Consider the following 27,804-nt stretch of genomic DNA (forward strand, 5'->3'; position numbering starts at 1 on the left):
AAGGAGAATCGACTCTAGCTAATACAACTAGTATCACACAGGAGGTGTGGGGTTTAGGTTTCCCAGTTGCTAGAGTTCTCCCTTATATAGTCTTTCAAATCAGGGTTTGCAATCAATGTTAGCTTGGTAACAAAGCATCCAATATTCACCGTTAGATGAAAACCTGATTGGATTCAAGCTAATATCTTTCAACCGTTAGATCGAAAACTTAGCTTGTTACACACAAATAAAATGTACTATTTTGGGTTTATGTAACCGTACCCTAACATGAACATTTGTTTTCAATAATAGTTAGCCAATGGTTAGCCATATGAGCATTTTCATATCAACCATGTTCTTAATTGGTTCATGAACTATATAGCCACGGTTTGCATTCAGCATTCCTTAGTTAATATGAATAAGTTCACAAACAATCATTTTTAGATATAACCAACTCAAGTTCGCAAACTTAGTTCGCGGACTTAAGTTCCTGGAAGGAGTTCACAAACTCCAGCAGATATTCTCGGGTCGAGAACTTCCGCCAATTCGCGAACTTAGCTCACGCCACTATTCCGGTTCTCTTGATCAACAAATTTCACAAACTTCGGTTCAAGGAAAAAGGACTTATACATATATATATATGTTACCACACAATGCTTATACCCATCATTGGTTATATAATCTAAACTCTCATTTCAATCATTGAAACGTTCTCAGAGGAAGTTATATAGTTGTTACTCACAAACCATTTTTTTTCAGAGCAATTTTCAAAGTGATTAAAACATAACATGGCTTTCGTCACTAGATAAAGATGAACTTGGCCAAAGCAAAATCTTACCAACACATATTTCGAGAAATAGATAGGCGAGATAAACTCGGCTCGAAATAGCAAATGTGTATAATCAAAGTCTATATAGCAAAATGACTTTTGTCTCAAAATAGGAGATAGAGTAGATAGACTTTTGAGTGATAGATAAGTTCAAGTCTCCATATACATTCTAGTCGATGAAGATCCACCAGTTCCTTGAGTAGCCCTTCGTCTTGTATGATGATTTCCATGGAGTTCTTGAGCTCAACTACACTTTATATCGTAGTCCGAGACTTAGCTATAGTTGACTACAAATCATGACTTATAGTTTTGATCACTAACTTTGACAAACATGCTTGAGATAGCAACGCATGCGAGTTCGACCGAGCAATGCTCTAATAGGTAGCAATAGTTATCGTATAAATATGGAAAGACAAGTGGAACACCACACATGTGTCCATTAGCACGATCCAAAAGGAAGGTGATCGGTCTCACATCACTAACAACTTTCGTCAAATTTCTTAAAAACCACTCCCAGTTGTCGTTATTCTCATCGTCAACTAGTGTCATAACATGTGGAAAAAATCCTACAAGTGCTCTGAAATGAAACAAAATAGTTACACAAAAACAGAAAACTATATATAAATAGAAGTTACACACCCTAACCAAATATGTAGTATAAGGTTACAGATGCTATAAATATGTGTAACTGTAAATCTAAGAGAATAAACAAATGTCTAACTCTCAGTTCAACATGTGTAACTCTCAATTATCAGTCAGTTACAGTGTTTCAAAAAACATAAAACATACTATGATCACCACTGATCCCGGTAGAAGCCATCATGCAACCTCTATATCTACCAATAAGAAAAGTACCATCCAAGCAGACCAATGGCCGACAAAACCGGTACCCTTGGATGCATGCACCAAATGAAATGAAAACCCGTTAGAATTGTTTCTTTGCATGATCATATTGGAAATTCATCACACTACCTGTGTTTGTTTCCCTTATAACATCAATATACCACACCAAGTGCGAGTATGAAATCACATCGTTACCATAAATGGACTCGTAAACCTTTTCCCTACCATTAAAGGTGTTAGAGCATAGCTCGGTTGAACCCACCAAGTGTTGGTATGTCAAGTTTTTTGTTATATTTTAGTGAATCAAAACTCATTTTAAGAGTCGCTTGATTATGTACTAGAGTCAACTTCGTATAGGTTAGCTTGAACGTATTAGGATATGAGACATTACAAGTATTGCGTAGACTTGAAGAAGTAAGAAGCTACAACGACAACATCATCCTTCCACTTGAGGTTAGTGATATTTAACTTGAACTGTTTCATTCCCTAACGTATCTTTCGAGTCGTGCATATTGAAAAACAACTGCGAAGCATGAACACTCTAGATAGACATTATAGTAAGGAATACAATACGAGGTTTATTGCTTAACCATTAAACTTTTTAGATAAGACATCGACATAATCGTTTAGATGCTATTGTGATTATGTATGGGTATGAGGTGAGGATTTCATCCTAGGAAACAATGTTTTACATGTGTTTTAAGGAAGTAAGTTAATAAACTTGTTTATGAACCGAAAAGGAAATCGTCAGGCGTTATTGGTATTGTTATTCATTGCATATCTTGTGAACAACCAATATGTGTGATTTAGTATAACCTCTCATTACTTGTTTGTGTTCTTGGTAAAACTCTTCACAAAGGCCTGACTTATGTATTGGTATGACTTTTATTAGTGAAACCGATCTTAAGTAATCACCTGAGATGGTATGATCGAGTTTGTGATTTGTGTATGACCAAATCTGGGTAAAGGGGAACCGATCCTAGTAAGAAGTGACAACACATCACAAAGGGGAATCGATCCTTGTATGAGGTGCAGCAAGTTTGTAGCAGAAAGGGAACCGACCCCATGGACATGTGCAACACGTTTTTAGGCAAAGGGGAACCGATCCTATGGACATGTGCAACACATATAAGTTAGATACCATATATATGTGGGGAACCGATCCTAGTACCTATTCAACCGAATTTTGGAAAGCTAGTGTGACTATGCACAGTACTCACATGGAGGTAGAACCGAAACTTGTTTTGGTAGAACCGTTAAACCCATGATTTGTGATTGAGTGTTCTTGATCAATCACATAGTTCTTGAAAATCAGATGAACCAATTCTAAACTTGTTTGAAAGTGTGGCAAATCGGTTTCAAGGTTGTAAGTATGAAAGAGGAATTACAAAGTAAGTATGTCGACATACTTTGAACACAAGCAGTAATGTTTATCTTTGATTGTTCAAAGTTATTCCTTAATAGCTAAAGGAAGAAAATCCCAGGATCGAAACATAAATAAGTTAAGAATCTTTTAATTGAGGTCTTAATTTTATTTTAGGAAAATAAGAATTAGTAGTGTGCATTTACTAGTTAAAGATTTTCCAAAGAGATTTTCGGTCATTATTTTGGACAGAGCATTTTTAGGAATTATGGAAACCGAATTTGTGCTTTAATGAATATCTTGAGAATGTTTTTGGTTTTGGAAATTCCTTGTTGTCCAAACTTCCTTGTCTATAAATACTTGAAGTTTGCATTTCTAGCAAACTAATCCTTCGTGATAAAAAACTTCCTCGGTTGTGTTGTTACTGGTGAAGTCACCTATTCGGAGAGGAGAGTAACCTAATTAGGAGAAATATCTTACGGCCGCTCAGTTTAAAGTCTTCTTTGGGATTGAGAATCTCTATTAGTATCGTTGATGGGAAACCAGATAATTGCGGTTTATCTTGTGTTTTCGATTGATTTGATTGACTAACGGTGGTTGAACTTTGATTGCACCTAGTTTGTTTATGCTTGAGAATCTTCTCTTCTGATATAAGATTCACTCAAACTAGATCAAAGTTTCGACATGGATCTTTAGACTGTTGTTAGTGCTAAAGACGATCCTGTGATAATCCATTGTTAACAGGCTACGTTCTGTGCGTGATTGATCACAAGAGATTCAAGTTGTTGTGTGCAGGCGTTTATTGAAGATCTAAGAAGATTTTAAGACAAAGAAGATATTGAAGATTTCTGATTTGGGGTTCATAATCTTTGGTGTGCACAATACTTGTTTCGGTATAAGAGGATACAACTATAATCGGTTTATCCTTGTGGTAGATTGGATTGATTAGTTGTGTAGATCGGCATCAGTACCATTCTTTGTGATTAAAAGTATTGATTTCAAAATCTTAACAATTACTTCGGTAGTTGAACATAAGATAGACCTAAGAACCTGACGAAAGAGTTTATTGAGATAAACAGAAGAGCCTTTGTCGAACTTACATCACTTGGTTGAAGAGAGTTGATACCAAACATATTTGTTGTTCCTTTACTGTTTGGAATACGATCCAAAGGAATTGTTCCAAGTACGTAACTTATTCATAGGTTGGAGGTGTGGGAATACATACGGAACTAGGTGAACTATATGTTTAGTTGCTTGGTCTCAACTATAAGAAGTTGGTGTAATTTTGTGTAGCGGCTTAATCCTGAGAATATTTAGTTTCCAGTTTTGATTATTGTAATTTTTCCTTTGTCAGTAGAGATGATAACCAAGTAGCTGGCCATATAGCTAAGTCAGTTCGTGAAAAATCATCTCCTATAGAAGCTTATGACAATTGAGGTTAATAGCCTTTTTTCTTATGATATCTTTCATCCCTCTAATATGAGGCAATAAAATTTCATCCTTTCTATCAAAAAAAAAAAGTGAAAAATACTATAACCCCCTTACTATATGGGTTCAACATATACAAGCCCCACAAAATGGATCCTTCTCTCCAGCTCCATACTTTTAGATTTTGATACTACTAGGCCCAAAACTTTCATTTTCAGGGCTTGATAATAAAGTACCATTTTCGTAATGTCATTTTTATCCTTTTCAATATATACAAGAGAAAAATCACAAGATCCATTCATTCCTCAATTTTCTTTATCTCTCTTGCCTCTCTCTCTCTTCTTTAGAGAAAACCATTCCTAGGGTTTTCTACGATTCATTTTTCACTTTTCAAATCAGTTTGATTCAATATAAATTTCGTAAAAATCATTCGTCGTTGAAGATCTTAAGATTTCGCTTCCCGGAGATTCAATAAAGATTTCTGAAACTTAGTTCGAACAACTCTGTTGTTCTGGAATATGAAATCAATCGAAGAGGAGAAATCGATTTGAATCAATTTGATAAGTAGATTAAGTAGACGATCATCAGTTAATTTATGGTTTCATCTCTGCTTGAATGAGTTCTTTGTTGATGGTAAAGAAGATCGAGAAAGTCATCAGCAGTGAAAGATCGAGAAGACTTCATCACTGGAAATTATTGAACAGGTAAATTTCTTTTGTTGCAATCATTTTAATTCAATCTAAACTATTAATTGATAGATCTCAATATAAAGTTCAAAAAATATTTTCATAAATATCAAAAACTGAAAACTTCAATCGATCTGTTTGATCTTCATCAATTTAGTCTGGTTATTACGGTTGTTTCGAAGATATCTCAGGTATTGTTTGAATCATTCGTCGTTCTCTTTTATTTATGTTTTGATATTTATTTTTAAGTTACAGATTTAGATCGATTTGCTTTTATCTTTGTTGTTGAAGCTACTTCTAGTAGCGTTTTCGATTTGAGTTAATAAGTTTTCCTCATTCTTACTTATCTTTTCTTAATTTTATTAGTGTTTGATTTTTGTTTTGATTGATTCCATTTAGATGAAGGAGAGAACAACAGGATTTTTCTTGAATCAATCTATTCTCGCATTTTGGATCTAGGTACGTGTTGTTTATTGTATTTCTTATGTTGATTTTGTTGTTTAGGTTCGATTTTATAAGGTTTGATTTTTGATAATGGTGGTGGTGATAATGTTGATTTGGTTGATTTTTTATAATGGTGCTGGTGATGATGTTGATGGGGATGTTGAAGAAGGAATTCAGACGAAAGAGGATCAATCACAGGTAATTAGCTGATTTCAGTTTATTCTACGGTGAATTTGAGTTTTTGCATAATGTAGATACAGTAAGATGTGTTGCAGACATACAGTCATTGGCTATATTTTCTATTACTTAATATTTGATAGTTTGTGTATGTGGTGTTTTGTACAGATAACTGACTTTCCATGTTTTTAACAAAATATGTATTGTCATTTATCTTAGTTATCTGTAATCTATTCATCCTTAGGAATTAGTGTTTTTTCCTTGTTAAGCAGTTATTCGTGTCATTTACAGCAAACATTGGTTGTTTTCTTCAAGGATCAACTGAAGAACATTCAGGACCACCAATTGTTGTCGCACTAATGTATATATATAGTGCAGGTACCATGGGAACACCTTTTGTTATTATAGTATCACAAAGTGAGTCGTTTATTAACCCATCAAGTACTTGTTGATGCTGTTGCAAGTAGCTTCCTGATGGAGGACTCCGAACAGAAATTCAGACTCTTTCTTCCTCACTAAGAAGTGGTAGCAATGTACAGGATAGACACTTGCAAAGTACTTGACTAATTGTGGATTAAATTCTAATCTTCAAGGTACTTAATTTTAATACCTATGAAATTTTATTTAATTCTATTATAGATTTCACTCACATTATGAAAGTATAAAGTGAACCTATGTATTTATTGTTGTACTCTTTCGGCCTTGGTCTTTAGTAGTTCTGGTTTATGTATTTATTAATCTGACTTTCGGAACCGTAATCTTTATCTCCGTATATATACATTTCTAATAGAAACTTAAAACGATTTACTATTCTACTCTTTAGTCTTAGTCAATTACTGGCATTTGGTAAAATTATATAAGTTCAATAATTGATCTGTTGAGCATAAAAGTCATATGGATGTGTAACTGTCGAGTACACAAGTCATATGGATGTGTAACTGTGATTTACACATGTCATAAGCATGTGTAAGTTCAAGCTACACAAGATATATGCATGTGTAACTGCTAATTGCACAAGCCATATTACTTGTGTACCTGCAGAATACACATCTATCTTTTGGTGTGTATAATTTTTTTAATAGTGTTTAGACGAGAAGAAAGATGAAGGGTTTTTTATCATTGCTTTTGTATTTGGTTTGATAGTTGTGACGTCTTCGTTGTTAAGTTTTCTCTTCTCATTTGGATATATAACTAGTATTCTTGGAATTGTTGGGATGTGTAGGTAGAAATAATTGGATGAGGCATTTTACAAAAATACATATGGTAAAATTATTAATATGAAAGATCTTCTCTGGTTCATAAGAGGCGATGATGCTGATGGTGGTATTGTAATTGGAGGTAGTGTGAGTGGTGGAGGATTGTGTAGAATGCCGAGTATTGTATCTACTTTGTTGAATATGTAACTATATATAGCATTTAGTAACTCATTTTCCATTTTACACTTGTTTAATGTCTTTGTTAATTAACCACCTTGTAGAGGATGCGATAGTTCATGAATTGACCTCATCTTTCTACGTTCACTGTAACAATGGCTTTGACACGATCCATATCTTGGAAGGAAGTTGCAAAGACGGCAGGTTCATCAGGAAAATTGTAAGTAGTGTTGGTACTAGTACTACTACTGATTCGTTAAACAATTATTATGGATTTGACACGATCCATCTGTTGGTACAATTTACTGATATCCTCGTGGGGTTCTGTAAGTGATCTTGATAACTTGACTTTCATCTTTCCGTATCTGGTTTCAGGTTTGTATCCTTACTGACGTTTTTTTGATGTGTAGCTATTAGTTACATTTTCTAATTACATGTAACTTCTAGGTACACAAGCTAAATGGATGTGTAGATACTAGTTACACATGCTAATATTAGATGTGTAACTTGTAGATAAACATGCCAATTGAATAGGATATAAAGTCTATGTGTTAAGGATGGACTTCAATTTTAATGATCATTTATATACACAGATGTAGGTCTTGAAGTTCATCCTTCAACATACTTGAGTGTTTCAAGTTTCAGTAACAATCTTGCTCAAACAGATAAGCAACATGTTATGTGATTCTAATTACCTTTAAGTCAATCTATACTTGTGTACCTCCTAAGTTGGATACTTGAATACACAGTAATTAATAATGCATAACTAAGAGCAACTTTTAGTACACTCTGCAAAAGATAAGTGTTCATTTATAATTTATTTCAATATAATCTTATAATGCTTTTCCATGAGTGCAAGTTTCTGAGTTTCAGTTGCTAAGACATGAAGCAAAGTATACCTGCAGTGCTTATATTTTCAATTGCTAGGATAAAATTGACCAAATGAAGTTTCAAAAAAATAAGGTTCTTAATGATTATTAGAATCTACCTTAAATAAGGCATCTTTTTGGACAATTTATGTGTTGGCTTATCAAGAATCTACCTTAAACAACAGTTGCTTGTCAAAAATGTAAAAATTTCATCCTTGTGCCTTATTATAATTTTGTTGTATTTTTTGAAGAATTAAACAAACTAAACAAAATGTAAATGTTACTAGAGAAGGATAATACTGATTATTAGACTGATTAGATACATGTGTAACTGGTAGCTACACATGCCAATTAGATGTATAGTTTCTAGTTACATTTGCTAATTGATGGGATATAAAGGTTATAAATGTGCAACTCTCATTGTACCAGTCAGACGCACGTGTAAATCCTAGTTACACTAATGAGACACATGTGTAACTCAAAGATACACTATTCATATGCATGTGTAACTCCTAATTACTCTACTTGTAGTTGTTCTGTAATATTATTTCATTCTTTTTGTTCATCCAATCTAATTTCATGGATGTTTATTTTGTTACAGATATGGAAGCATTTTGTAATGAGGAAGACAAGAAGGGAAGGAACAATCTGTAATGGGATATAAAGGTTATTCAATAACAGCCAATTAATAGATAAATTTAGAAAAATTATTGTAAATGAATATTAAAGCAATACATATCTTTTTCGTATATTTTTTTCCTGATGTGTAACTGTTGGCTATACATGCCATATGGCATGTGTAACTTGTGGATACACATGTCATATGCATGTGTAACTTCTTATTACACATTCCATGTGTAACTTCGGGATACACATGCCATATGCATGTGTAACTTCTCGTTACACACTTTTGAATACATAACATGAATGTGCAATTTTTATGCATGTGTAACTTCCAGATACACTTGCAATATGCATGTGGTCAGAGGTGGTGGTGTCGGCGGCGGCGGCAGGGATGGTTGGTCGGTGGTGGTTGTCGGAGGTGGTCGGAGGGGGTTGGTGGTGGTCGGAGGCGGTTGGTGGTGATTAGAGGTGGTTGGTGGCGGTGGCGGTCGAAGGCGATGGTCGGAGGTGGCTGTTGGAGGTGGTTGGTGGCGGTGGCTGTCGGAGGTGGTTGGTGGTGGTTGTGGTGGTCGGAGGTGGTGGGAATATCATCACATTATATTTTGAAAATTTTGGGTCTAAATATAAATTTTATTTAATTATGGGCTTGACAATATGCATGAGGGTATCAACTTCTTTTAACTAGGGGCCTCATATTATGGGTTATCCATGGGTTGGTCCTTAGCCTAATTTTCCCAAAAAAAAAATCTACTACCAAAACTAAGAAACCTATTTTAGGGCATACTGAATTTTTTTGAGGCATACTAAATAATGCCAAAATAGGGTCACTAAATAAAAAACAACATCACCCCTTATCCACCCTTTTTGATAATGGCATAACTATCCTTATATAATTGGTGGTAATGATTATGATTTGATTTGATTAGCTAGGAATTTTAAGGATTAAAAATTATATTATTAGTGGTGAATTAGTAGATAAATCAAATTTATGTGAGATAATTGGGATTTTCGAGAGGAGGAGGAAGAAGAAGAAGAAGAAGAAGAAGAAGTGAGAAAAAAACTTGAGTTTTGAATTTTGAGATTTTAGTGATTAGAAGTGACCAAAATGTGTGATTCAAATCATATGTAGACTTTTATACGAGGTTTAATTTCTTTTTATAAGTTGAATTTGTCAAAAAATTTAATTTTCAGAACCCAAATCTACCGACAGATGAACAGTTCGGCTGATAACTTTTCAGCCGAACCTAGGTATATTTTCAAAAAACTGGGGTTCGGATGAAAAGTTGTCAGCCGAACTTCACTCTGTAACTGACGAATTTTGGTTCGGCTGATTCGAACAAAATCTATTCATATTCCTCCATAAACACTGTAACGGATCTGCAAAGATTTTCTTTTACATCATTCAAACAAATCAATCATTTAAAACCGATGATTGAAGTTGATCAAACCCTAAAAATCATTTAAAACAGTTCATAAGAAAACGAAAACACGTTCATCAGAAATCAATTTAATGGATGAAACACCTTCGAAAACGCGTCTTCAGAAATCGAAACAGAAGAAAAAAACTATTAAAACTAGTTCTAATCGATGTATTCTTACATGCATTCAGTAGATTTTTTTTTTCGATTTTAACTTTTGTTCTTGATGTTGAAGACGAAGGAGAAATTCGGTCGAAGAAAAAGAAAAAAATGGTGAGATTCAGCAATTACTTCATCTGTTTGTGTTTTGATTTGTTTTTTCCATTTATTTTTTTAATTTTAAGTTTTGTTGTACAAGAAGTCGATGATGAACCAGAAGCCGGAAATCCCAAAAAGAAGAACAAATCTAAGAAGAAAATTGTTTCTGGTGAAATTTTCATCCTAAATATGTTTACCCCTAATGTCTTTGCTCTATAACTTACCCATTATTTGATTTCATCATAAATCCTGAAGATGTTGAAGATGAAAAAGGAGAAAGTGATAGTGACCAAACACTGGTAAAGATGAAAAAGAAGTGAAAGAAGGATGCTGAGATAAGATTGGAAGTCTCTGGTATGCATCCTCACTAATTGATGTGTTGATTCTGCATAAAAAAAAATTGCATAACATAAAGCTGCATAACTTGTTCTGCAGATGCATGACAGGGTATGCAACATCAAATTAATGTGTGTAAGTTTTTATGCAAATGCATGATAGGTTATGCTTACAAAACAAAAACACTGCATAACACCCATTTTTAAGTGTTGCTTTTTAATTTTCATCTATTTAAATTTTAACATCATTTTTACCTGCTAATGATGATAACCTAGAAGAGCAAAAAGGGGAAACAGTTGGTGACCATCAACAAAAGGAGACAAGAACCAAGGAAAAGCACGACGCTGCGAAGAAGAAAAGAAAAGTCGCGGGTATGCATTGACGTTCCTTCGTGTGTCTGTGATTCATCTGCATAACAAAATTCTGTAGAAAAATGTGCATAACTTGTTATGCAGATGCATAACAGGTTCTGCTTACCAAAGTTACTGCATAACCTAAGTTTACCAAAGTTACTGCATAACTTAATATGAATAGCTTATTTATTTGTGTGTTGAAAAGATCCTGAAGCAACCCTGTCAAGGAAGTCGCAGAGATTAAAATATCAGGTGTCACCTCAAGTATCACCTAGGCCTGAAAAAGCTACTAAGGGAAAAAAGAAAGCAAAGAATGCTGCGCCAAAGGAAGTACTGGGTGATGATACAGACAATGAGGATGCCGAAGATGGTAAGATTTGCTTGTGGTATCTTCTGTGTGATATATTGTTTAATTGGTGTCATTGATTTGTTTCAATATTGATTTGGTCTGTTTCAGTGAGGCAAGTTGTTGATCATCAGAAGAAAAGAAAAAGACATGAACCCAAACAATCGAAAGACCAGAAAAGGATGAAGAACAAGCAAATCGAAAGATCCGAGAGTGAAGAGGAAGAAGAAGAAGAATCTAATAAGCAATGTGTTGTCTATAAACAAGGTGCGTTGAATTCCTTTCTATTCCTGTTGTGCATCAGTTAATAAACTTCTCTTATCATTTACCTGCTTGTTTGTATGTAAAACAATCACGCTTGTTAAAAAAAACAAATGCATAACATATTGTGCCTTCTTAAAAAATATGCATAATATGTTATGCATTCAACTGTTTATTTATGTAGTATTAACTAGTAGTGCATGACAGATTACGCATGGTAAAAGATGTGCATAATGGTTTATGCAGATGCCTGAGAAAGAGGTATGTGTGGTTATGCAGTTATAAAATGTTAAGGTGCATAACTTATTTAAAACTATGAATGCATAATAAGTTATGCACCTTAACAAATCAATGCATGACATATTATCCAGTTCTAATATTAAATGCATGACTAGTTATGCATTGTTTAGACTAGCTGCATCACAGGTTATGCATATAAAAAATGTGTTGTTCTTTTGTTTATGCAGTTAAACCTAAAACCAAATCTGCAGTTCAAGGAGGTACTTATAGAGCAGGTTTCCTTAGGGTAGGTCACTTTTTTAGTAATATAAAAGACAGAGGTGGTTTGAATCCGTTGCAGAATAACATGATGAATGCATGTGTGTTTGGAAAGTTCTATAACTGGTTATATGCTGCAAACATGGCATACTTGGATGGTAAGAGCAACAAGCTGATGGATGAAGTCTTTCTATCATATGACCATGAAGATTTGAATCAACATTCATTCAAGTTGTCTGAAAACAAGTCCATAGCATCAACGTATAGTGAGCTTGTTGTTACATTTCTGATTCCAAGAATTGAAGGAGACAGAGGAAATGATATTCTGACTTCGAAGGCAGAGATAGAGCTGACTCAGTCACATCCCCTCGTCAAGCAATTCTCATTCAAAACAAAGCCAGGATTTATCAGCACGGGTAACAAAGGTGTGGATAAATGATATTGAAAGGCTGGTGTTGGAAAAACTTGATAAGAAAGGTCATGAATAGGAAGTTGTCTGCCTTATCTGCCTTTACGTGCTAGTCGTCTTGTTCTTTTGTCGTTCAAGTGGAGACAATTTAGACGTTTCGTATGTTGGTTTGGTTAAGGATTTGGAAACCATGGACTCTGTCTCTTTTCCTGATCTTATTCATGAACACCTGATTGAGGGAATCAAGACTGTAAAAAGAGACAATCTTCATATCAGGAATTGCAGTGGTTGCACTATATATTCTCTTGTGAGTTAGTTTTTTGTTTACTTTCATAATATCTGTCAATAAATATTACTCCCTCTGTTTCAGAAAGACCGTCCTCTATTCCTTTTTCGTTATTTTCAAAATTGTGTCCAGCTTGTGTTTATAGTCATACTTTTTCAATGAACTCTCTAATATACCCTTGGATTCTTTATAATCATAAATCCATTTTTAACGTGACCCAATCTAAAATATTAAAGAAATTAGTATAGTTGAGGAAACAAATATATCATTCATTCATTTTAATAAAACATACATTTAACTCTAAAAATTAAATTCCTTATAAATTTTATACTTCATAAATTCGATATCTTTTAAATTTTCCTTTTATATTTCGTATTTATAATTCTCACAACAATTTTGGATAGTCTTTATTACTAGCATTTTTATTAAATTAAAATAGGTAAGTAACTAAGGGTAGTCAAGTAAAATAGTATGGTCTCCTTAATATTCTGAGAAAGTCAAAAGCGGACTGTTTTTGTGAAACGGAGGGAGTACTTTCTTGGATACAAAATATCTTATTAGTTATTATTTTTTGCATCTTTGGTTGGCTGAGCATTCTAACATAGATGAGATATCATCCGACATCGTGAAGGTCAGTTCCAATGCTACACCGAGAGCTGCGAAGTGGGACTTGGCAGCAGTGAAGAAAGCAATTCTCAAGAAGAATATTACATTCTTAAAGGTACATGTTTGTGAACATTTCATGATTTATAATTGACCTTCATGCATCTATGACAGTATTTCTAAATATAAAAAATGAATGCATAATAAGTTACGTGAAGAGCAAAAAATGAATGCATAATAAGTTACGTTAGCAAGAAATGATAACTGCATAACAAGTTATGCACCTTAATAAATAAATGCATAACATGTTATGCATCCCAATATATGAATGAATGACCGGTTATGCTTTTTCAATATTGAAATGGAGTTAAGAAGGGTTGTGTTTTTAAATGCATAATAAGTTATGCACCTTAACAAATCAATGCATGACATATTATTCAGTTCCAATATTAAATTCATGACTAATTATGCATTGTTTAGACTAGCTGCATCACAGGTTATGCATATAAAAAAATGTTGTTATATTTGTTATGCATTCCTTTGATGAGTGTCATTAATCATGTTGCAGTATAATGAGAAATTTAGAGATGAGTACACTGCAATGGAGATGGAATTCTGTGAACCAAGAAAACCAAGAAAAAGGAAAGAGATATATGATCTCGTCACAATGAATCTTGAAGAGAACAGGGACAAGTATGGAGAAGCATTTCTGGATGCGATTAAGATCATTGAACAAGAAACGTGTCCCCCCGATAGTGCTGAAGTAAGGTTGCAGATCATTGAAGCAAAGATGAAAGACATGAAGCAGACTCAGGAGAGGAATAGACAAAGTGGAGTAGACTTCAATGAAAAGTTGTATAATTACGTGAAGGAATTGCTCGTTAATTGTGGCAACATAGAAGTGCAGGAGGAGTCGTCAGGTGGACCTAGTGTCAATGTATCATCAGCTGAGCCAAGCGACCCACTGAGCCAAAACTTGCCAAGGAATGAGACTCTTGTTGATCTGATATCTTCAACTGAACCACCTACACAAGAATCTGGGCCAGAAGTTATCAGACTCGATATCCAAGACCAAACGGCTAGTCAAGGTATCCAATCTTCACCTTTCAAGTTCATGGACATGGAAAAAGTTGTTAATATCTCCAGCGACGACAAGGAAACATAAACTCAAGTGGAATTGGAGACAACACCAAATATAGCAACAACACAAAAAAGACTTGAAGCACAGGAAATAGACTTTTTGGCCGGTGGTGATGATGACATTCTTCCAGAAACTCAGAAGAAAGCAGAAGAATATGTGGTGCCCACATTTAATCTGCATTTATCACAACCTGCTGCTGCAACTAAAGATGATGCTGGTGGACCACAACATCAAGCTGAAAATCTGCAACAACCCGCTATTGAGATACCACAACATCAAGTTGAAGAACCGCAACAACCAGAAGATCCAGTGGCTGAAAAGCCACGACAAGTAGCTGTTGAGATGGTTGTTGATGCAGAGAAGGAGATAGTGGTTGAGAATCCTTTAACTCCTGGTGACACACAAGATGCTGGAGAAAAAAAGGCTATAATGAAGATGCTGAGATGGAGATTATTTCACAAAACCTGGTACCTAAAATATAAACAGATTTTGTATTTTAAAACTTTTAGAAAAGAAACATAACATCTTTATATGGTATTTTTATTAATGTCGAATAAACTATGTACTAATTATTATTTTTAATCAACTATAAACTATTTACTATATTGTTTTTTTGTTGTTTAATCAACTATTTACTTAATTTCATAATAAACTGTTTATATCTAACACATTTTGGTTACATGAATCTCTAGGAAGAAGACGTAGGAGGGGAGTTTGTACCAAGAACAAAATTTTTGAAGAGGTCACCATTGAAGAAAAAGTCAGTAGTGAAGCGAAAAGCAAACAAGGAAGAAGAGGATGGGAAGCAACCATGAAGCAAGGTAAGAAGAATCAAGGAAATGACAGAATGTAATGATAGGACAAACAGTGTACTACTCAAAGATTGTGAGCCAGGGAAGCATCAGAAGCAAAAAGACAAGCCTGATGAGAATAAAGTTGAAGAAGAAAATCCTCGTACGTCTGCTGGCTTGCCGTTCAGAAATTTACTTCCGCTGGAAACAATGGAATGCTTTAAAGATTACAAGGATACAATAAAACAAGCCATGATGGAAGTACTGGAGACATACTTTGAGAATGCCAACAGCCTGTAAGTACATCAAAGTTACCTTTATGCTTGTTTGCATAATATGTTATGTAGCTCTCAATGTTTAATGCATGGTTAGTTATGCATTGTTTCAAATATCTACATCACATGTTATGCATCTCCAATGTTTAATGCATGTTCAGTTTTGAAAAATATGTTGTTATATTTATTATGCTTGTTTAAGAAATCAATGCATTACAAGTTATGCTTCTTATGAAATAAATGCATAACAAGTTATTTTTTAAAAAAAAAACCATGCATAACAAAACCCTCTAGTTTATGGTTCTGCCGCATGTCACTTGAATAAAACATCTCACCAATTATGTCTTATGTCATCTGCAGAAATTCAGCTTGGAGTATCAGAGAAAGAAAAGACACGTACTTGTGGGATATTCGGATTCACGGAGATATAATAAGGCAGCTAATGAACAATGAATACTTAGAAGACCAAGTAGTACGCTACTACAGTCATAGGTTGTTCAGGAAGCGGGAAAATGAAAAGATGGTTGATAATGTTGAACATAGGTATGCGGAGTCTGCATTCATGACGCCAGATGTTAGGGTAAGTCAAAAAAATAAAATCCTTTTGCTACATAACAAGTCATTACTTCATATTATCTTATGCCCATATAATTACTTCTACATAACATATTATGCAACTAGATTGAACTGCATAACAAGTTATTCAGCATTGTTTCCTACACCTGTTGTGCACCCTTTCAATTGCATCCACTAACTTTTTTTTTCCTAAAAAATATTTATTTTGCAGTTCTTTGTTAAAACAAAAGAGAAAGATGGGATTGCCAAATTTATTGGAGAATTCATCTTGAATCTCCCTATTGAAGTTGAGAAAATGTTCATTCCAATGAACTATATGACAAAGGAAAACCCTGCTGGTACACATTGGACATTGTTAGAGTATGACTTTTCAGAGGGTGAGTGGAACTACTATAACAGTCTTGAAGGCTATAAATCTATCTGCAAGAAACAAGCTATCATAATGGGAAAGGCTTGTATGCCGTATTTGATTCAAATATATGATGAACTGAATCTATCACCAAAAATCGTGGATATAAAGAGGAAACCACTTGTATACAGGGATATTTTTACCAGCACTGTTCCTGGACAAGGTCATAACCCCGACTGCCTCATATTTGTATGTTACTATATGAAGATGAGCATGAAGTCTCAAGTCCGAGACAAATGGCTGAAGTTGGGAAAGGAAGATGCAGTAGAAAAAGCCAACAAGAAAAGAGTAAGTCTGGTATTGAAAATGCTGACGGATCTTGGAAACAGTTGGGTGATAGATGCCAATGAAGACATCTGGGATGATGCTGCGCGTCAATATGATGAAGCTGCGCGTCAATGTGAAGCTGTGCATAATAGAAAGGCTCAAATGTAACTTTGTTTTAACAACCTGTGTGTTGTTGGTAGGTTGAGCAATTTAACTTGGGAGTGAAAACTAATGGGAAAGTAGTTACTGTGAAGCTTAACTTCAGTCAGTAGTTATGTGTAATGTGTTGGTATGAAAAACTTAACTTTAGTCAGTAGTTCTTGTCAGAACAACTTATGTTATCTTGTCGATGTTTATATATATATTTATTATATATCAATGTTGGTTTCAATGCTTCTATTCGCTGCAATTTTTTTTTTACTGTACTATGATATAAATCTTACAATAAAAATGAAGGAACAACAGGTTACATATAAACATCCAAATAACAAGTTATGCAACAAAATAAACCTGAAGAACATGTTATTCCTAATAAAATAAATGTGCATGACTTGTTATGCAGATGCAGATGCATGAAGGAACCGAATTTGCATGAGTGGTTATGCAGCCATCTTTAAAAGAATAAATGCATAACAGATCGTGCATCGTCGAAAAACAATGCATAAGAGATTATGCATAATACGTTATGCATCATAAAAACTAATGCATAACACGTTATGCATCATCAAAAACTAATGCATAATCCATTATGCATTTAAGAATAAAAATAAAAACATTATCTGATAGAAGCAGAAAAACACACAGTGAAAAAAAGTATTTTTTCATAAAACCAATACAAAAAAAGAAACTAAGTAAAGAAAAACTACTTGTTCATAAAAACTAATACAGAAACTAATGAAAGAAAAATGAATAAGGTTCAAACATAAAAGTAATAGTCTGAAGAAACAAACAAGATAATTGGTCTCTTTTAACTTCCCTTAGGCTTCTTCGGCGGCTTCGGAGGCTTCTTGTAACAGGTAGGATCCGTACATGTTTGCTTGTTATGATAACCAAGATCAAAATAATTACCACATCGCATAGCTCTCCTGGGCGGCTTCTCATATCTGCTCAAATGCCTATTAGCTTGTGGTCTCCCTGGCGGCCTCCTAACATCAGGTACATCGATAATATCATTACCTTCATAAACTTCAGGCCTGTTATAGTTCGGAATAGGATGAATTGCATGGCTGTAGGCATTATTGAAGTATGAAGTAGTGAAATAAGGTTCAACAAAATCATATGGATTAGAACGAGACATTGTTATCGATGTGAAAGCATGCACACATGGAAACCCATAGACGCGCCACCTCTGACAGGTACATGTCCTTGCCTCAAGGTTAACACTATGAGAACTGTCCCCTCCCTCCACTTCATAAACATGAGTATAATATTGTATAACCAGCCAGGTTAAACCCTCATCAATAAGAGCCTTCATCTTATTTTCATTCTTCGGTGTGAGAACTGTTATGAAACTATTACCAGTATTCCGCCTTTCTGACATCATACTCATCAATCCTTCCTTATCTGATCCAGAAGAGAATTTGCAGGGAGCTTCTTGTATACCTTCATCCAACTATTGAAGGATTCAGCAAGAGTAGAAGATGTCCTACAATACCTACAACCCTGGAAAAAGGCATTTGACCACTTCTCTGGAGGGATATATTCAATATAGTCAACAACCACAACCAATACCCCTAATAGTAGCGATGGCAGTTTGGAAACCTTCGGGACTAAGAGCATACGCAACAGCTTGAAATGAATCAATAACGACACCGTACCTTTCGTCAGATGCATTAATAGGTAAGTTCATCTTAAGATGATAATAGCAGAAACTATGAAAGGCTCCAGGAAAGTAAAATGGAATCGCTCTCTTTAATCCTTCTGCACGATCAGATAAAAATGTGATTGGCCTTTGATCATGATCAAGAACATTACTCAAATTCCTCTTGAACCATTCCCAGTTATCATTATCTTCACCAGGTACTAGGGCCATGGCTAGTGGAAGAAGCCTGCACAGAAAAAAAAATATAAAATCAAGTCAGCGTCTACATGAAGTACGTGCAACTAAAAAAATGAATAATGGCTCATGCATCTAAACTAAATAATGCATAAGACATTATGCAGCTAAAACAAAAAATGTATAATGTCTTATACATCTAAACAAAAATGATGCATAACCAGAAAAGTGAAAACAAATAATGCATAATGTCTTATGCATCTAAACTAAATGATGCATAAGACATTATGCATGTGCATAAAAAGGAATCAATAAGTGAAAACCATAATGCATAAGACATTATGCACCTAAAACAAAAAATGTATAATGTCTTATGCATCTAAAACAGAAATGATGCATAACCAGAAAAATGAAAACAATAATGCATGAGACATTATGAAGCAAAAATAAATAATGCATGAGACATTATGCACATATATAAAAAGGATGCATTATCAGAAAAATTACCATTTTCAGCATTGATAGCGGTTGCAGCCATGAGGCATCCTCTATATGTCCCTGTATAGCATAGACATAAACCATGGGGCGAAGATAACGGTAACCATGGATGCATGCCTCGAAAGAAATAAAAAACGCACAAACTTATTTGAAGGTGCCTCATCTTCTAATTCAGCTGAACTATCCTCGTTCGCTTCAGGTTCATCCGTTTGAACTTGAAAATCAATCAAACTCCCAAGATTTATGTTGCGAATGGAATCTACATACCATGACAGATGCGAATACGACATGGCTTCATCACCAAATATATCCTCATACACTTTCTCTCTTCCATTGTAAGCTTGGTAGTATTTCACATTGATCCCGTAGCTAGTTTTGAAAAACTTTGCCAAATCAGATGCTTTGAAACTCGGATCACTTCGGATTTCATCCTTGATCAGACTAGAAACAAATTTACTGTTGAGCCTGTGGAAAAGCCTTTCAGTTCCAACACCACAGGTATGACTTCTCTCATATTTCTTAACCTTCAGCATCCTGTTTTCAAAATCAACAGCACAAACCTTATACTCCCAAGGGAAATTTTCTTTTGAGCATTTTGCATAGAACCTGCTAGGTTCATTATTCTTATATACAAGAACACTCCCAACTTTTAACTTTTATTTCTTCACTACGATACGTACCTCTGCTACACCTCTAAAAAACACTTTACCAACTTCACCAAGTAATTTATCCCAACTTTCAGTCCTAAGAACCTTGTTAACAGGCACAAAACCATCTTCAAGGAAATTCACCATAGCTTGTTCGGGTTCAGGTTCTATTACACGACTACTTGAAGCTCTACTACGACTTCTGGAAGAATTATAGCCAACTTCGACAAGTAAATCAAAGCTCTTATGACCTTTATAGTGGCAACGAGATACAAAACACTGAAGCAGAATATCAGAATCAACTCACACAAACTTGCTTCCATCATTAAAGGAAAATCTGACATGATGCGGTAATAAACGAGTCCACTTATGGAAAACGGCTGTCTTCAAAGACTCCAAAGTTGTGTTAACATCAACAGGATGTGCTAAGAATTCACTGAAGTAGTGAATTACATCTAGTGTACTACCAACAGGCATTTTCACACTGCAAAACACAAGAGAAAAAACCAAACATATCTATCCTGCATATTGCTTCACAAAAATTCTTACTCAAAATTAAAAGATCAAATCAACAACAACAAACAATCTACATTAACCATAATCAGATGAGAAATCGACAGGATATGAAAATCGATAACAGATAACAGATCAAAAATAAGAATGGAAAAACAAATCAAATAAAAAATCCAACAAAACAGAAGCAAAACCTAGTAAATTGGTATATCAACATCAGAACATGAAATCGAAACAAAAAAATTGAATCGAAAAGATCTACATTGATGTTAATAAATTCAAAACTTAGAAAATAAACAAAAATTCAAAAACAAGCTTAACAGATCTAAAAAACGATTCGAAAAACTAAATTAAGCTTCGAAAACCTAAAATAATAGATCCTAATCTTACAGAAACTAAAACATAGAATCGAATCAAGATTAAACAAAAATCAGAATCAAGATTGGAATAAAAACGAACAAACATGAAGCTTTGCTGAGTAAATTGAATCTCGGTAATCATGGAAAAGTGAGGCTAAAGCTTGCCGAGTAAATTGAATCTCGGTAATCAAGGACAATTCTCGATAGTCAATCTCTCGATCAGAACAAGTGAGGCTAAAGCTTGAATTATCTTTTCTGAGTAAATCGAGTATCTCAATCAGCTCCTTCTCAGCTATCGATAGTTGAATCTCTCAGCTCTCGCTCTCTTTCGTATTCTATCTCCTTCTCAATCTCTCAGAAACTGAATCTCTGAATCTAAATCTCTGCGCCTAAATCTCTAAAACTGAAACTGAAACTGAGGCTAAACTGGGAAATAAAAAAGAAAATAAATGAATTTTGAAAACTCTGGGCCTGCGAATATTTTGTTGGCCGGTTTTAGGTGCGCCCGTGAGATTTTGTGGGGGCGGGTTTCACAGTAGGGAAATGTGTAAGAATGAGTCTCCCTGTAGTTTTCACATAAATAAAATAAAGACTTTTTTTTGAACCATTTTTTAGGGACCATGGTCTTATTAGGCCAACCTCCCTATACTTATAAGGGGTGTCCTAAAGTTAGGTAAGTACACATTTACCTTTTACTTTAATTTAAATTAAAACTAACCTAATAACTATATAAATCTAATCATATATATCTAATCTAACCTAATAACTATATAAATCTAATCATATATATCTAATCTAAATGAATCTATTAACCAAAATCAAAAATAGGGGGAATCGAAATTTTTTAGTTTTGAAAAAAAATTTATCCTCTTCTTCTTCTCTCTTTGTATGACGTTCCTCGTTCGATTGAAAAATGAGTATTAACCATCAAAATGAGTTGAAAATGGAAGTTGCAGAGAGAAGTTCAGCTAGGAATTATGTGAAAAACTTTGTCGAACTAACCAAACCTAATGGAAATGATGAACATGAAGAACAGTTTGGCTATTTCGCAAAAAACAATTCCCAACCGAACCTTAGTTCGGTTATGTCGCAAAAAACATTTCCCAACCGAACCCTAATAGTTCGGTTAGTAGCAAAAAACATTTCCCAACCGAACCCTAATAGTTCGGTTAGTTGCAAAAACATTTCCCAACAAACCTTAGTTCGGTTAGTAGCAAAAAACATTTCCCAACCGAACCTTAATAGTTCGGTTAGTTGCAAAAAACATTTCCCAACTGAACTTTAGTTTGGTTACGTCGCAAAAAAAAAGCTTCTTAACCGAACTTTAAGTTCGGTTTTATTGTAAAAAGTTTTAAATTTTTTTATAACCGAACTATTTAATGGTCACACCAAATATAGAGTTCGGTTTGATCGCAAGGAAAATTTTCAATTTTTTATAACCGAACTTCTTACTGTAACGAATCATTATTAATCATACTAATCACTAATCATTAAGTTCGTATTTGGTCATAAATATGGGTGACCGAACTTAATCGCAAAAAAAAAAAAAAATTGCTCGCAAATTTTTTTTTCAATATTTTATAATAGAACTTCTAATGGTAACTAATCATTACTAATCATACTAATCACTAATCACTAATCATTAATAACAACTAATTAATCATTGAATTAATACATTTAATTAAGGAAGGTAAGTTTGGTATTAAGAAAAACATTTAGATAAGGGGTGATTTAGGATTACTTATAATATCTTGACTAAAATAGAATCATGGTCCCCGCAAAAAAAAAACTATGGTACCAAAAAATGGTTCTTTTTTCCCCGTGAACAACACCAAGAGAATTGAGGCCCAATAATGGCCCATTACGCCCACATATACCTAGCTCAGAGTCTCAGACCTTACTTCAGCTCTCACTTTCTCTCTCTCTCTCTCTCTAAAGCTTCTTCAATGGCTTCGTCTTCGTTATCATCATCAGAGGTATCTGAAAGAAGGGGGGTATCCCTGGAGCTTCATTTAACACAATCTGGTCTTGATGTCACTTCTTCCTTAGCAATTCGTTAAGAAAGGTTTGATCTATTTTCGTTTCTGTTTTTGTGTCTTGATTAAAAGGGTAATTATTATTCTAGAGATTTATTTCAAAATTGTTCTGAATTTAAGGTTTTATAGAAGTTTTCGAAAATGGGTTTTGTTTATATAAGGTTGTAGAGTAATAAATTCAGCACAGTTGTAAACTGCTTTTGGCGTTCAAAAATAACAGTTCAAAATTTGGTTAAAAAATAGTAGAAATCGAGAGTTACGATTCAGTTAGGATCCTTGTGCTACTGACTGTGAAAAGCATCAAAAGAATACCCTTTGGATGATTTAGAAATTCGAAGAACATCTGATTGTATATTGAGCTTATTCAGAATGAGTTCATTGATTTCTTCATTAGATATGTACCTTATAAGCATGTAATGTTGCTGTAACTAATTTGATTAGAAACGTGTTTCGGCTAACATTAATTCCTTCATTAGACTCAGATTAATGGCTCAAGTTGCTTTTTGTTTGGATGTAATGCTTTACGTGTATCTACTGTTTTATCTCTAACTGTACCCTTTCCCTACTTATATAACTTCGTGCCATAGATCACTTACTCGTAGACCTAGATTCAGGCCTTGATCGACACTTTGCCACCTTATTTCCCTGGATGCATATATCGCGGAGAGTACTGTTGGGTTTTTCAGCGATTTGATAAATGTTGTGAGAAGTGTAATCTGCATTTGATAATGGTGGTGTTACTAGTGTACACGTATACAAATGACAACACATTTTTTAGCGAAAGATATATCTGTAGATCTGATTTAGTGTGGATATACAATTCATGATGCCACCTAAGAATGCTTCTGTAATGCTTATTGAATTGCGAATTATTTTTCGATGTCACAATAACATGAATACGAGTGTCGGCTTTTCTCCTCTGAATATCATTCTTGGATTAAACTATATTTGTTATGTGGTGTATTCTTTTGAATCATATATGGGTGTTGGTTTCATACATGGCTTTTTTTTTGCTTGCGCTCATTGTAGGATAGTACTATATCTTTGGTCCGCATTTGTTTGTAATCAATGAATAATGATTCTTTTAGCTATTTAATACACTACTGTGCATGTTTCAATTCAAGAAACTTGTTAGCATGCTTTAACTGTCATCGGTGTGGAAATTTAAAAAACTTTTTTATTGCTTTCAGCAATCACCATTTCATTTTGCAATCTCTGACCCACAAGGCCATTAAATGAGCCATATGTTCCTGCCACTCGTTCTGTAGACTTAATGTTGTTCTCGTGCTCTGATGCAATCACAAATTTTGAAAAAGAGCCAAAAAAGTACTTCATATTAGAGTTTTCCCTGAAAAATTGAAGTCAGCTGTTAAGTTGGGTTTCATAGCTTAAACGTTGAGCTTACTTATTTTAGATTTCGGTCATGGAGAACTAAAAAGTGAAGCTTTTGTTGCATCATTTTCTTCAATTAACTCACTTTGGCTGGATCCTGTGTAGAGACTTCTATTCTCAGCAGTTATCTTTCACTTCATTCATTTTCTTCTTATGCTGAAGGTTTTATTGGATTATAATCACCAGGTCAACATGGACAAATGACCTATCGATCGAAAAGTGGTTTTGTGTGGTTATATAGTGAGGAAGCCCTTTTATTTATGGTGAGGAAGGCGGTCATAACATAGGTTTGCCAGAGAATCAGAAGTTGTTTGTTATAAAACATCGGCAGAACAGGTATAAAACTAGAACCACCAAATTAGCTTATTAGGACAGAAATGATTCCATCTTGAACTCAGTTTATCTTATCTTGTTAGTAGGTGTGTCTTTCATGTCTGTTGTCTATTATGCGTTTCATTGGGTTAAAACTCATATTCTTAACTGCTGCAGGGATACTCCAATCTTTTGATAATGTTTTGGTGCTGACTGTTCCATGGCTTCAACGTGTGTACTTCAATGATCTCTTTTGTGTATCACTGAATGGTTCAAGCAATCTCAGAATGAATAGGTGAAAATTCAGGTGATACCAAAGATTATGGAGTCTCTCAGAATATCATCGAGCTTGAATATCTTAGACAAGCTGGCATGTTCTTCTACAAATACATCCCAAGGTAAGAAACAAATTGAGCTTGCATGGATACAATATGCTGGCTACTAATAATACAAACTTGTATTAAGGAGCACACCAGAGACTGATGTTATTATTGCATATGACTTCGCAACTTTCCCTTTAAGGTGTCTAAATAACTAGAGACTAACCACAGCAAACATATTAATCAGCGTCTTGGATACTTCGACAAATGGACGTTAGTGTGACATTGTTATATTGAGACACACCAAAGCAAAATATGTCTCTGGTTCTAAATGGGTCTACTTGACTTGTATCATAATGTCCATTTGTGTTTTCCCTGTGTATTTCTATGAGTCACTAGATGTGTACAGTACTGGATTATTTGGAGCCTACCACTGGCTTGTTCCCAGGGTTAGCATGACTAGTAGTTAGGCAATGGCCTCTGTTTCCTCGTGAGTTTTATGTGGGTCAGATGATTTGAAGCCTAGCGCTGTCGTGTTCCTAAGGTTAGTCTGACCAGTATAGATGTAGAATGTCTGTATATCTCTTGCTGCATATGTTCCTAAATATGATCAATCTTGTATGCTAAGCATTGAGTCAATCCCTGATCACATTCAAATTATCTACATGTGTTTCTGGTCACTCTTGTTTTCTACTTTTCTTTTTTTTTTTTAATTCTTTTGGGGATTTACATAAGATATGTCCTAATAATAAAGATAGATAAATAAATTAATTGTAGTGGAGGTGCTCGAAAAATTTAACAGCCATTCCTTGAACTTGATAGAGGTTTGAAATCGGATTCTGGTAGTTGTTTTAGTGGATGGTTAAATATTATAGTATCATTGTAGAGGATTCTCTGTCGAGTGCTGAAATATATGCATGAAAAGATTAGAACCTAAACTACTGCCTTTCTGCTCAGTATTCTAAGAAGTTTATTTTGAACAATAACAATAATTAAATATATACAGAAACATGGACACTAGATGCCTGTATGCAAGTCACAAGCCAAACCCCCTCCATGTTGCTGCATTATTCTTTTCTAATTGTATTTGGTATGAGCTTCTGCCAATTCAAGACTGGGCTGGTCATTCTCTGAGACACTTTTACAACTTACTTTTTGTTGGACTTCTTCAGGCCTCCATTACAGCATAAGGTTGGTTTGGCTGTGGTTAATGAATTAGTTGGAATGAATAGTGTAATTGGGTGTGTCTAACCCTCTGAACTGAAATCACGTCTTAATGTGAATGCAAATGGCGATTGGCAATAGACTTTAATCACGGAGTAATATATACTTACTGATCTGTTTACAGTGTCTAGTTTAACTTATCTAACCAACCGCACTTTTTTTTAAGAACTAAATTAGGTGAAGATAATTCAGCATTAAGTTTGGGCTAAATTAGTACGATTATTAAGTTTCCCGTAATCAGTCTTGAGTTCAGTACATCTAAGCTCCTAAACTCATTCCGATGAGGAAACGTGTACATCGGAAAGGTTCTGGGTTTTATGCATGTCCAATTTCATAAAAAGCTTACATTGTTCGCATCTCTTTTTTTTTTTTAATTATTACGTACGATTTCTTTTCTTTTGGCAGCTAAAGCAGCGAGCATCCAAATCTCAGGCCAAGTATTTTAAGCCAATGCCTTCAAAGGAGACAAAGAGGGTTTGGAGGAAGGCGAAGATTGTCACCCTTTCTTCTAGTTCTGTCACCTAGATAAATGCTGCCTTGTCGAGTCTCTTGAGCGTAAGATTAGGTTATCTGATGCATATGTAGGTTTTGTTGCTGTTTGATTGGTCTTTTCTCTTTGGCAAATCGAGTCTTAACATTATCAGGACTCATTTGAATTGCAGAACGACGGCGTTACACCCAAGAAACTTTTGGACAGAACATAGTATGAAGAAAGAGCATCTGAATAAATGATGGTGAGCAGTTGGAGGGGAACCCTGGGCAACTTTTCAATCCTGTGCAGCAATTTTTCAGCACTCCGCAGAGTTATGATCTGACCCATGAGCCTGTTACTTTTAGTAACAGTATTTACGGGGTGGTGTGCGAGTTTGGCTGAGAAAGGGAATTCAACTTGACGTTGTCAGATATGGGATGGCAAAATGGAACTGCTGTCTAAAAGTGATCACCTGTTTGTATTGTGGATCTTGTAAACAACTTGAATCCCAAGAAGAAAACCTGCATTTTCTTATTAATTATGCAGTGGCTTGTTAGACGCATAGGTTTCTGTCATGTCTTTCTCTTCTTTTTAACAAATTTATACTGAAATGAATATCATTAAGCTCCCTTATGATGAGCACAGCACTCAGTTCTATTTGATTCTTTCACTTGTTTTTACCGAGTTAGGCGTCCTTTCTGCTTCAAATTTGGATTGTAAATGAGATATTTGAAATGTTTGATTATTGCATTCCTTTCATTCTCGTCCATCTCCTACTGGTCCGAGAGGCATCCCAAGGTTTAGTCAAACCATAAGATTATGAACCCCATTAGAAGAAGTTATTGAGTTCCTAATCAGGATCAGGATTAAGTTATTAAGTTCAAATAAGTCGTTGTAGTATAGTGGTAAGTATTCCCGCCTGTCACGCGGGTGACCCGGGTTCGATCCCCGGCAGCGGCGTTTTTCATTTTGCTTGTTTTTCACAAAGCTGTATATAAGCAAGTTTTAGTCCCACATCGCCCAAAACCAAGTAAGTGTAGCTGAATATATACTTTTAGTTTTTGCAAACATGTCGCGAGTTGCCCGTTCCAAGTTGGGAGTTGACTTGCATGGTCCGGGCGTGGAGGGATAACAGGTCCATTTTTTTGCCCTTTTTGCATCATATAATGCTGCGCTGCTAAAACACTAGTATT

The 27,804-nt window shown here is 34.7% G+C and overlaps 1 long non-coding RNA gene and 1 other non-coding gene across 3 annotated transcripts; both read left to right on the forward strand.

Moving 5' to 3' along the window:
• The first annotated feature begins 22,777 nt into the window (after positions 1–22,777).
• On the forward strand, positions 22,778–27,281 carry LOC113282335. 2 transcript variants are annotated; one of them, XR_003326811.1, is made up of 5 exons: positions 22,778–22,920; positions 24,470–24,619; positions 24,773–24,993; positions 26,545–26,704; positions 26,802–27,281. It is a non-coding gene; the product is annotated as an uncharacterized LOC113282335 (long non-coding RNA). The 2 variants fall into 2 exon arrangements; XR_003326800.1 differs by having other exon boundaries at positions 26,545–26,694.
• Positions 27,282–27,499: 218 nt separating this feature from the next.
• Positions 27,500–27,571, forward strand: TRNAD-GUC. Its single transcript has one exon. It is a non-coding gene; the product is annotated as a tRNA-Asp (tRNA).
• The last annotated feature ends 233 nt before the right edge of the window (positions 27,572–27,804 follow it).

This window comes from Papaver somniferum, chromosome 1 (assembly GCF_003573695.1).
Source record: "Papaver somniferum cultivar HN1 chromosome 1, ASM357369v1, whole genome shotgun sequence".
Classification (NCBI taxonomy): Eukaryota; Viridiplantae; Streptophyta; class Magnoliopsida; order Ranunculales; family Papaveraceae; genus Papaver; species Papaver somniferum.